The 12,041-nt window shown below is 44.3% G+C and overlaps 2 pseudogenes; one reads left to right on the top strand and one right to left on the bottom strand.

Moving 5' to 3' along the window:
- Positions 1-1,232: 1,232 nt before the first annotated feature.
- LOC145723188 (microtubule-associated protein 1S pseudogene) lies at positions 1,233-3,054 on the bottom strand (annotated as a pseudogene).
- Positions 3,055-3,097: 43 nt separating this feature from the next.
- LOC102747713 (epithelial splicing regulatory protein 1 pseudogene) lies at positions 3,098-4,770 on the top strand (annotated as a pseudogene).
- The last annotated feature ends 7,271 nt before the right edge of the window (positions 4,771-12,041 follow it).

Here is a 12,041-nt window from a genome sequence, read left to right on the forward strand (position 1 = left end):
GGTCCATTGTATATACAACCTAGCTAACCACTGTAGAAATGGAATGGCATACAATTTAAAGAAATACCATAAATCCAAGAATCTGTTTAGTAAAATTCCACCTACAATAAATTTGCTGCCATGCCACAGGATCTAGACATTCCAGAACACTCACCATTGCACTGCTTGCCTATGGCTTCCTAGGTTCCTATTCATTCCAAAATGATGATTCTGAGAAGAGGCATATTGTCCTCATTTAGTGTTTAAGCCAGGCCCCATATCCAACTTCTCCTGGATTTATCTGAAATATTCAGATGCTGCCTAGTAAAAGAAGAACAACAACAAAGAAAAACAAATGTCCATGTTATGTCTCTTCTTTTTCCTTACAATGCTAGTCACACATTTCCAACACAGGTAAAGTACAGTTTAGGGTTTCTCAAGTACATCCATTGCATTAGAGGTCAAATTCAATTGTGCTCCAGACCTTCATGACCATGACTAAATTATATCTATTGCTTCGGTAATAAATTACCACAAATTTAGTAGTTTTAAATAACTAAAATTTATAATCTTCCAGTTCTATATGTCAGAAGTATGGCATGGGTCTCACTGAGCTGAAATCAAGGTGTTGGCAGGGCTGCATTCCTTTCTGGAGGTCTAGGGAGAATCCTTCAAAGAGAGTTTTTTTTTTTTTTTTTTTTCCCTGTGGTGTCACATTTTTGTTTGGCTGACTACACCAGGAGTTTCTCCCATTTTGATTATATTGAGCCCATTTTAACAATACAAGATAATCTCCCCATATCAAGGACCTTAACCCTAATTATGCCTCCAAAGTCCCTCTTGCCATGTAGGGTAACATACTCACAGGATCTGTGGACATTGGCGGGGGGAGGGGGAGTGTTTGAATGGAGTACCTAGTTTATTTCTGACGTAGATGAATCCCAGCACAGTGGTAGATTCTGGGACGAAGGTGTGGGTGTCACGGTTTGAGCTAGCACTCCATCTTGCAGGTGCAGAAGGTGTTGACCTGTGTGGACGCTGTGCTGTTGCCCGCAGCACTGTGACGCCCAGCACCTGGTGCATAGTGTACGTTGCCTCGTATTACTTGTGCGTCGTCACGTAAATGAAGGTGAGTATTGGAGTCATCTGGAGGTCACGGCCCTACTTCCGCTTGTGGGTCAATAGCCTGACCAGGACTGCACCCTCGCCGTCTTCCTTGCACTCATCTTGGACGCTGATGACGTAGCAGGGCATGCACACCCGCGAAAAAACCCTCATGCACCAGGTGGGCGCTGCCCAGATGTGCAGGTAGGCCAGGTTGAGGCAGACCCAGGGCAGGGCAGGGGAAAACGGAGGGAGCCGGCTGCCGGATGACCCGGATAAGGACCTGGGGCCCTTGTCACTGGCTTCGCTCCGGACTCTGAGTTGCCCACTGGCCTGGCCCTCAACATCCACCCTCCTTGGATTGGCAGTTACCAGAGTGGCTTTGAGGGAGGTAGTACCAGCATTGGGGTGAACCAGGGACTTCCTCATATTGCTGAGGCCCTCATATTGCTGACAGCCGGGGCTGCTGCGGGGAGGGTGAACAGCACATTCACCCTCGCAGAGGGTGAGGTCCACGATGCAGATGTTGGGCCGAAGAACGCCGAAGTCCTTCTTACCCTCGTCGGAGTCCATGGTGCCAGGGGACGGTGGGTAGGGACTCGCCCCTGGAGCACCCGCCCGCCCCTGCCATTGGAGCTGCAAGGGGAGAGGGGTGTCGGTACCATGGGTACAGCCTTGTAGTGCTCAAGTTCTCCCGACCACTCCAGACACAAGCCCTCGTGGTGCGAGGAAGTAGAGAACCGCGCATGCGGCCCGGGTGCGCGAGCCTCAGCCAGTCCCCCTTCGCCTTAATGCAGTGGTGCGCTTCAACGCAACGCATGCTCGAAGGAAGCCGAGAGGCATCTCTGTGTGGCGTGGAGAGCGCAGCTGCCCTCGGCAGGCAGCGAGGGAGTGGTCACCGTGGGTGAACCACCTGGTCTCGCGTCCATGTCCAGCAGGGGACTTAGCGACAGCCACCTGCTGACCTCAGCCTGGTGGGCTCCGGCGGGCGAGAGAGTGCGAGGGCAGGAGCTGCTGCTGACCAAAAACAGCTCCAGCGTTTTCTCCTCCAAATTATTGCTGTCTGACCCGAGGGCCTTAGCCCCACTAGCAGGCTGCTCTCCAGGCTGGGCGTGGCCACCATTTCGGGGCGCCTGGAAGTTGCTTGGCTGATTCTTCCACACCCGCAGCTGGAACACGGTAGGAGCTACTGGGCGCTTTCTCTGTGAATGGGACACCTGGGCGGGATGAGCTGTGCGCTCTGCTGGGCTTGAGGGCTACCTGGAGATCCGCCTTCCTGACACCAACCACAGGGGAGGCTGCCCTGTGTACCTCCCGGGGATGGTTCTGAGGGGCTCCTGGGCTTACCTCCTAAGGGACCTGGCTGCAACCGGGGAACAGCACCTTTCTTGGTGGGGCCACGGGGTGCCCCACCAGCCAGGCACACATGGAGGCCAGCGTGCAGTCGGTGTAGGCTGAGGTGGGTGCAGCTGGCCATAACTGTCTTCTAGAAGGATTTGTCAGGCTGGGCTGGCAGTAGCCAGTGGCTCAGGGGTAGGGGTGTGATGCTCCGCCAGTCTAGGAGGCTCTGGGCTAGCTCCGCCTAGTACTCACAGGGCACCAGCTGTGAGGCACACTGGCATTGAGAAGCAGGACACCCCGGTTGGGTGAGATAAGCCTGCAAAACCTGCCTTCCCTAGAGCCTTCACCGATGGCCGCCTCATCATACTAGTCCAACTTTTGTTTTAGGAGAGTAGTGAGGCCACAGAGGCTGTCAAGGCTCAGGTGGGTCACCAGGATGGCTCCTACCTGGTCCAGGTGCCTCATTAACTTCTAGAAGCTCATTGAGATTATAGCTGCCTTTGAGCAGCACTGTGAAGCCACTGATGGTGAAGAAGGTGGCATCACCAAGGCCTTAGGGGAAGATGTAGCAGCAGGGCCCTTGAGCCTGAGAAAGCCCACTGAGGCTGGTGGCTCCAGCAACTCCACCACTTACCCTAAGAACACTCCTGGGCCCTTGGAGACTGACAGCTGCATGCTTCCTGCCCAGGGTGTGGAGTATTAGTCTGGTGTGGACTTGGGTGGTTAGCTACCGTTTTTGCACCAGGGGTAGCAAGGAGTGAAGGGTGGAGATCACTTTCTTTTTCTCATAGAAGAGGTTTTATCGCAGGTTTTCTCCTTCTCACTTCCACCTCCACTCAGTACCTCAGAGCCCCTTCTCTCCCCACCTATTGTCATGAGTCTCTGGATTACTTGATAGTGCTTTTTGGGATCACCACTGGGACCACCTGAGAGGTCAAGCTGGGCTCCAATGAGAAGGAGCTGATCCTGCTGTTATGGAAAGTTGTGGATCTGGCCAGCAACAATTACACAAAGTAACTGGCACAAAGTACTAGTTAGACTGGATCAGTTGGAACTGATGGAAAATTGTAAAGAAACTAAATCCATGCCAAAAACCTCCCAGCAGCAGGTGGACCCAGCCCTGAGACAGTTTAACCAGTCAGTGAGCAAGGAACTGATCATTGGGGTAGGAACCTCCTTCTGTCTCTATATTAATAGGCAACCTCATGTCAGGCAAATCCTACGTCCCATGGCTTCCAGGAAGAATGTATTATTGTCTGAATACTTCTTCTTCATCTTCTTTTTTTTTTTCTATCTTTGAAGAGAATTCAAGAACTGTTACTCTGGTTCATCTGATATTGATAAACTGGATATTGCAGCAATGACACAGTGTTTAAATTTTGAGAATAGTTCAGTCTCCCAGTATGGAACCTCTCAAGTTAGATGTGGGGAATATAATTTTAGCAATGATTTCAGAGCCCTATAATCATAGGTTTTCAGATCCAGAGATAGTAAGTTCCAAATTTCAAAGTGGCACTTGCAGCAAAATGGAACTTATTGATAACACTGTAGTCAGGACTCAAGGTTTACTATGGCAGTCCAGATCAAGATGTTGCATGATTCTTCAAATGACCTGATATTGCTGTGGGAAGTACAGCACTTTGTCTGAATGCCCAGGGGGAAGGAATAGAGAAGCCCCAGTTAGGTTTGCAAGTGAGGAGCACAGAGACCTAGCACTGCAGAGGCTCAAATATCACATGGAGACCCAGTACATTGAGCTTTACAAAGCAACAGGTGATGATTTTCTTTTAAACTTACTTGTGGTACATGCAAAGAAGTAGCCCAGTTCCTCTCTAACGTCATCATCTGCATGTGAGTGCTCACAACTGATGAAGTGGTGGTCTTTCATTACTGGAAGGAAGACATCTTCTTTGTTACTTCCCTAGACAGTAGGCCAACAGGAAATGCTTTTGTCTTCTTTGTTCATGAGGAATATGTACAGAATACATTGAGGAAGCATAAGGACTTGTTGGGTAAAAGATACATTGAACTCTTCAAGAGCAGAGCAGCTGAAGTTTAGCAGGTAATGAATCAATTCTCAGTCCCTCTCATTTCTCTTCTAACCATTATTCCAGTGCTGCCTCAGCAGTTTGTATTCCTATAAATGTTAAAGACCATATACACCTTTGAGATCTTTCCTATGCAGCCTCAATTGAGGGCATCCTGGACTTTCTTGGGGGAGTTTTCTACAGATACTCAAACTCACAGTGTTCACATGGTATAGAATCATCAGGGCTACCCATAAGGAGATGCCATTATCCAGATGTAGTCTACAGACAAAGTATGGCAGCACAGAAGTGTCCTTAAAAACAAACAACAAACAACAACAACACACACACACACAAACTGTGAAGGAAGAGATCAGAAGTCTTTTAGTATTCAGATGAGGAATTGAACTTTGTGTTCATGGGATGGGGTGCATTTTGTTTTTTTGTTTTTTGTTTTTACATTTACCAGTTTATTATATAATAAAACCTATGATAAAGGATACAGATGAACAGCCAGGTGAAAATGTACATAGAGTGAGGTCCCAAGCACAGGAACTTCTGTCTCTGTGGAGTTGGAGTGTGCCACCCTCCTAGCATGTGAATGTACTCACCAACCCATAAGCTCTCTGAACCTCATTCTAATTGAGATTTTTTTTTTTTTTTTTATGGAGGCTTCATCACATAGGCATGGTTGATAATTAACTCCATTTATAGTCCCTCTCCTCTCTAGGGGGAATGAGAGGTAGGGCTGAAAGTCCCAAGATTCTAGTCATAGCTTGGTCTTTCTGTGACCAGCCCCCATTGAAGAACCCACCAAAAGTCACTTCATTAGAACAAAAGACACTTCAGGATATTCCAAAGGATTTAGAAATCCAATATTGGATGTTGCTATTACTCAGGAAATTGCAAGGACTTAGGAGCTCTGTGTCAGCAATTGGGATCAAAGATGAAATGTTAGGAAAAAAGATTCACCTAACACCTCTATTACAAGAGGTTTTAGGAGCTCTGCATCAGGAATCAGGAGCAGATAGATATATACACACACACATTATTTCACACCAGGTAATCTGAGTTTCTTTTTTTCCTCCCACACCTCACCTTCACTCCCCCCACCAACTATACAATTAATCTGGTTAAGCCAAAATCCTGCTATTGAGATTTTATTAGATTAAGCCACAGCCCTAGTGCCAAGAGGCAGTGATAGGATGTCTGTATTAGTTTTCAATTGTTACCTAACGAATTTAACCCAACTTAGTGACTTAAAGAACACCCATTTATTCACAGTTCTGTAGGTCAGAAGTTAGTCATGCTTGACTGTGTAGGGTCTCACAAGGTCAAAAAGTATGGGCCAGGCTGGGCTCTTACCTAAAGGTCATTGTGTTTTGCCCTAGCAGAATAGCCAGAGGTGGGCCAGTGAGCCCCAGATAGACCACCTTACCATGATTCCTCCTCACCCTTGTTGGGAGGGATAAATGCTGACTCTGCTCTGAAAGCTCCCAACTGCAAAGTTTTCTCCTTCAGCTGTTGTGGCTGAAGGAAGCTTGGGGACCCCACCTGCACAGGGGCTTTTTCTTTCTGAAATCCACCTGTGCTTTGCCAGGTGAGGGCCTGTGGTTGTAGAACTTTTTAATCTTCCCTAGCACAGAAGCTAGCTAGATGCTTGGACCAAAAGACAACAAGTAAACCAAGAAGATGTGGGTGGAGCCATTTCTGTTCTTCATCTCAGAAAGCACATCACTCTGGATTCTGGTAGAAGGAGTTAGCATGGTCTGGCCAGAAGGTCATATTATGATTTCAGGTATGGAAGATGGCATGGTGACCCCAGGTGCCTGTAAAAAGCCTTATGAGTCTGGAGCCTTGATAGCTCTGGTGTGAACAATTACAGAGAGTATGACATTCACATAGAGGGTCTGCCAACTCCAGAAAGCACATTCATGCCTAAGAGGAAAGTCAGAGTACTACAACCCTGCATGTGGCAACTATTTACTCCATGGAGAAAGAGGATGGAGGGACACAGACAACAATTGAGAAAGATGGCTTGGTGACAGTGACCTTGGTTGGAATCAGAGTTGAGGGTCTTATTAGCCATTGCATTCATTAGTGGGATCATCTTTGCAGTTGAGTGAAAAATGTTGGAAGGATACCCTGAAGAGCTAAAGAATTGTGCCATTCTACCCACATGTTTAAAAAAGAGAGTTTACTGGGGCACCTGGGTGGCTCAGTCGTTAAGCGTCTGCCTTCGGCTCAGGTCATGATCCCAGGGTCCTGGGATGGAGCCCCGCATCAGGCTCCCTGCTCAGCGGGAAGCCGGCTTCTCCCTCTCCCACTCCCCCTGCTTGTGTTCCTGCTCTCACTGTGTCTCTCTCTGTCAAATAAATAAATAAAATCTTAAAAAAAAAAAAAAAGAGAGAGTTTCCCGTTTTTCCCAACCCTGAGCATGTGGAAATGGAAATGCTTGGTCAGTCCACTCAAAATCCATGATGATCCCTCCAATTGCCAATAGTAACCTAAGGAAAGATAATTCATAAGACTTGCTCCTCTAAGCATTTGTTTTCTAATTTTAATATATATTTTGTGTATATATATATTTAGTATATATTTTGTAAAAGGTGATTTAAAAGACAAAATGCATAGAAAATGGGGGAAAACTATGTAAGCTGATTTGTAACAGAGAAAGACAATATAATTCAGTGTGAGAAACTATGATAATGTCTTTGTTCTAATCATACTGTTATTGTTAAAATGCAAAGGGGATATTTATACCAATGGAGTCCTAGGGCCTAGTGGTACGTCAATAAGTGGCATACACATTCTGCAATTTCTAGTCTGTTAAAATCTACACATCCCAGTCTAATTTGTTATATTTTTAAAGCTTGATTTGGTGTGAATACTAAAGTAGAAAAACTAGACTTGGATAATATGTAATGAGCAACTGTCTTTCACTTGTTTAGATAAATCATTACAAAAGCATCCCTTTTAAATCATAAATAGGAAGTTTATACTTTGGAGAAGGCATTTTGTTTCTCACAACAAGGACACCAGCCTGCAGGTTTGCTTTACTGCGTTCTCCAGTGATTTGATAACTTTATGACTGAAAGTTTGCCCCTACCTGCCACCTGCATTTCTTTTGGATGATGGGGAGGCAGAGCTAAGGAGGCAGACTTCTTTCTTGTCTATGGCACAGGTCCTTCAGATTGGCTACTTTGTTCGGGAATATGGGGATCTCTGTCCTGATTCAGAGGAAGCTGCTAGACGCTCAATGTTGATGCAGGCTCAAGTGTTCTAGAAAGTAAGAACCATGATGGTTCCCAAACTGAAAGAAACCCTGTGTGTGCCCCTAGCATGAGAAATAGAACCTGTCCATTTTCTAATGCTTACTTCTCCTTCAGAGGACAAATGTGGGAAGCAAAAAATAATCTTGCAAATACTAATTTTAAATATGTAGCTTAAAAATAAAAGATACTCCCAGTCAGGGCACCTGGGTGGCTCAGTCAATTAAGCATCCAACTCTTGATTTCGGCTCAGGTTGTGATCTCAGGGTTGTGAGAGCAAGTCCCGCCCTGGGCTCTGTGCTAGGTGTGGAGTCTGTTTAACATTCTCTCTCTCCCTCTGCCCCTACCCTCCCTGCTCACACACACATACTCTTTCTCTCTCAATAAATAAATAAATACAGACATAAATACATACACAAAACTGATGAGTACATATTTTTTAAATGTAGATACCTTGCTTGAGCCAAGAAAATTGCTAACTAAAAATAATTATTAATGATTTAAATGCAAAGCCAAGAGTAGGTTAACCTTTAATTGGGAATATTGGTAAGTATAGGTTCTTTTTATTTTTTTCTAAGTATTTTTTATTTTATTTTTTTTTTAAAGATTTTATTTATTTATTTGAAACAGAGAGAATGAGAGAGAGAGAGAGCACATGAGAGCGGGGAGGGTCAGAGGCAGAAGCAGGCTCCCTGCCGAGCAGGGAGCCCGATGCGGGACTCGATCCAGGGACTCCAGGATCATGACCTGAGCCGAAGGCAGTCGCCCAACCAACTGAGCCACCCAGGCGCCCTCTAAGTATTTTTTAGCTATACTAAAAATTATTGTACCCCAAAATAGTGTTAATGTTAAAAACAAAAACATAACCCAGGTTACTCACTGTCAGAGAATGAAATTGCAAATAAGCAAAGGAAGAACACTAAAAGAAACCCTGTGGTATTGGAACAAGGTGGGAAGGATTAATGTGCACTTGTGGATTAAAAAACAAAACAAAACAAAACAAAAATGATAGATGAATAGAGATAGGAAAGGAGGGAACAAGTTATACATGGAAATAAAATATAGATGAATATGTGTACATGGGTTAGTATACATATATATATTTGTATATATACACACATATTTCTTGCCACTGTCTACTAAGTTGGAGGACTAGAAGTGTGGCATTCAGGTAGCAAGGAGCATACTTGATGCCCAATCTTGGTTTCTAACTACCATCATTCAATAAAAGTTGCCAGTACTCCTTGGAGAGCTCTATGACTCCAGCCCTGGTGTAGGAAAAAAATGCAAAATAAATCTTCCCTAGATTTCATGATGTTATCATAGAAACCTTAGCCTCCTGAGCTATGGAAAATATTATGCTATAAAGACAGAATGTTTGCCTTCACTTCCCTTAAAATAGTTTTTATATTTCACATGCAATGAGGAACAGATGAATGGCCATTTGTTTTTTTGTTTTCTTTGTTGTTTTTTTTTTTTTTTTTAGTGATGAAACTAATTGATTCCACCCATAACCCTTCTCTCTTATCTCCCAAAGACCCAGGTACTTGCATTCTATGATGGACATTTGGATTAGAGTATTATCTTCCTACGTATTTATATTTCAAAAGCGACAGGATCCTGGACAGTGGTGACATCTTTAGATTGTGAAAAAGCTTATCTTCCCTTAGAAAGATAAATTTATATGCCAAAGTGTTAACCTAAAGATTCTTTCCTATCTGTTTCTAAGGCAACTCAGAAAAAAAGAGGTAGGGGGCGCCTGGGTGGCTCAGTCGTTAAGCGTCTGCCTTGAGCTCAGGTCATGATCCCAGGGTCCTGGGATTGAGCCCAGCATTGGGCTCCCTGCTTGGCGGGAAGCCTGCTTCTCCCTCTCCCACTCCCCCTGCTTGTGTTCCTGCTCTTGCTGTCTCTCTCTCTGTCAAATAAATAAATAAAATCTTTAAAAAAAAAGAAAAGAAAAAAAGAGGTAGGAGTGATAAGAGCAATTAATGGTCTTTTTCTCCTTTTTAAGTAGAGTAAATTCCTCTTTATCCCTTGCTTAGAGAGTGAGACTGCCACTTGCATAGGATAGTTTTCTACCTAGCTCTTCTTGGGTTGCTTTTGAAGAGACTGATGCTGCAATATTATTTTGGCTGTTGAATTTGCTATAAGGAAAATGAAGTTTTTTTTTTTCTTTTGTTGGATGTTGATGCCTCTTCATACTAAGAAAAATATATACATCTCAACAACTATATATGTTGGTGTGTGTGTGTGTGTATGTATGTGTGTATATATAGCCCTTATATATATATATATATATATTGCCCTTAACATATGAATTCTGGAACATCTGTGGTACCAGAAACTGATAAGGTTCATAATAGAAAAAAAGGGTAAGTCTAAAGGTCAAAACTATAACCATTTGTGGAGGAAGAGAAGGAAGAATGATGATGATGATGATGAGTTATTATTGGATTATAACCTTATCCAAGTGATTAAGCTCTCCAGCAGTAAGAGTCATGATAGAGGATGATCCAAGATGGTGGCATAGGAAAATCCTGAACACACCTCTTCCCACAGCACACCAAATCTACAGCTGCACATGGAACAATTCCTTCTGAAAAAGACCTGAAAACTAGGTGAAAAGCTTCTTTATAACAAATGATAAAAGGCCCACATCAGGATGGGTAGAAGAGGCTAGAATCTGGTTTCACCAAAAACTCCATCCCTGGCAGAGTAACCCACAGTCAGCAAAGGTGTCACAAATCAGAATCTTCTCCTTGAGGAGTGAGAGGTTTGTGCCCCACATCAGGCACCCCAACCCTTGGGACTTAGACCAGAGACAAACCCCCCAAACATCTGACTTTGTAGGGGACTGAGATACTGCTCTTAAAAGGCGTGCACACAGACTCACTCCAGGGGCCCAGTGCAAAAGCAGCAGTTTGAAAATTCCTAAACTGTATGTGAAGAGGATCATTTTGCCAATTTAAAATGTCTGCCAGAAGGGCAGTTGCTTGTTGGTACTCTCTCCAGGGACAAAGGTGCTGGTGGGCACCATTTTCATTTTCCTTCTACCTTGTGTCATTGGGTCCATGCAGTCCCTGCTCTTTCCACTGCCCTACTAAAACCTGGTCCTGTACTCTTCCACTGCCCTGCTAAAGCTGGAGGATGTGCCCTGACTCTGTACTCTCCCTCTGCCTCACTAAATCCAGCGGGCATGCATGGCCTGCAGAGGGGGCCCTCCTTGATCATCTGGCTCTGATGGCCAGGGAGACTTATATTCCTAGATCCCATGGGATTGTAATGATTGGCAAGACAATTCTTGTCAGGCTACCACTCCCAGGGCACTGCACAGGCAGCAGACTGAAACACATCTTGACTCCTTCTGTGGAAAAGGGCTATTTACTTGTCTTAAGAGCTTCATCTTGAAAAGCAGGCTTCAGGCTTTCTATATATTTAGAGGCTATAGAGTTGGTCTCAGGGAAAGTAGGCCCAGTAATACCATCTTTGCACTCCACCTTTGCCTCACTAGCTCACCGGTACTTGCCGGAAAGGAGCTTATGTACTTGTCCATAGTCCTGATTTTTGTAACTGCCACCCAGTGAACACCTTCAGATCACCTGGTATGGAGGTCAGCAGGGTTTACAATTGAGGCCCCACAGGACTGTATATATTTATATACTTTAAAAACTCCTGCCTGAGGGTCTGGCTTTAAGTCACCCTGAAAACATGTGCTGACTGTGATCCCTCCCTTTGGAAGACTGACACACCCTAACAACTGAGACCTATCAAGGACAAGTCAGGCTGCTTAGACAAACACAAAGGTTTGAGAGACAACCAAGAGCTAGGTCAATGTCAAACAATAATGTTTATCTCCTCCACAAGGCCATTCTTAAAAGGCTGGAAGAGATAGCTGTTTCACCTAATAGATGAAAAGAAATAAAGAGTCAAGCAGAAAAAGGAAACAGAACAATATATCCCAAATGAAAGAACAAGATAAAATCTCAGGAAAAAAATAAATCATAATGAAACAGAGAAAACTGATTGACCTAATAAAGAGTTCATAGTAATGGTCATAAGGAGGCTCACCGAACTTGGGAGAATGGATAAACACAGAGAGAACCTCCACAGAGATAGAAAATATAAGAAAGTACCAAACAGAAGTCATAGAGCCAAATTCAATAACTGAACTGAAAAATACACTAGAGATGTACAACTGCAGACTACATGAAGTAAAGAAAGGATCAGTCATCTCAAAAAAGTGGGGTAATGGAACTCATGCAAACAGAACAAAAAGGAAAAAAAAAATTAAGACGTGAAGACAGCTTAAGGGACTTAT

Source organism: Leptonychotes weddellii, chromosome 8 (assembly GCF_054177405.1).
Source record: "Leptonychotes weddellii isolate Sample4059 chromosome 8, ASM5417740v2, whole genome shotgun sequence".
Classification (NCBI taxonomy): Eukaryota; Metazoa; Chordata; class Mammalia; order Carnivora; family Phocidae; genus Leptonychotes; species Leptonychotes weddellii.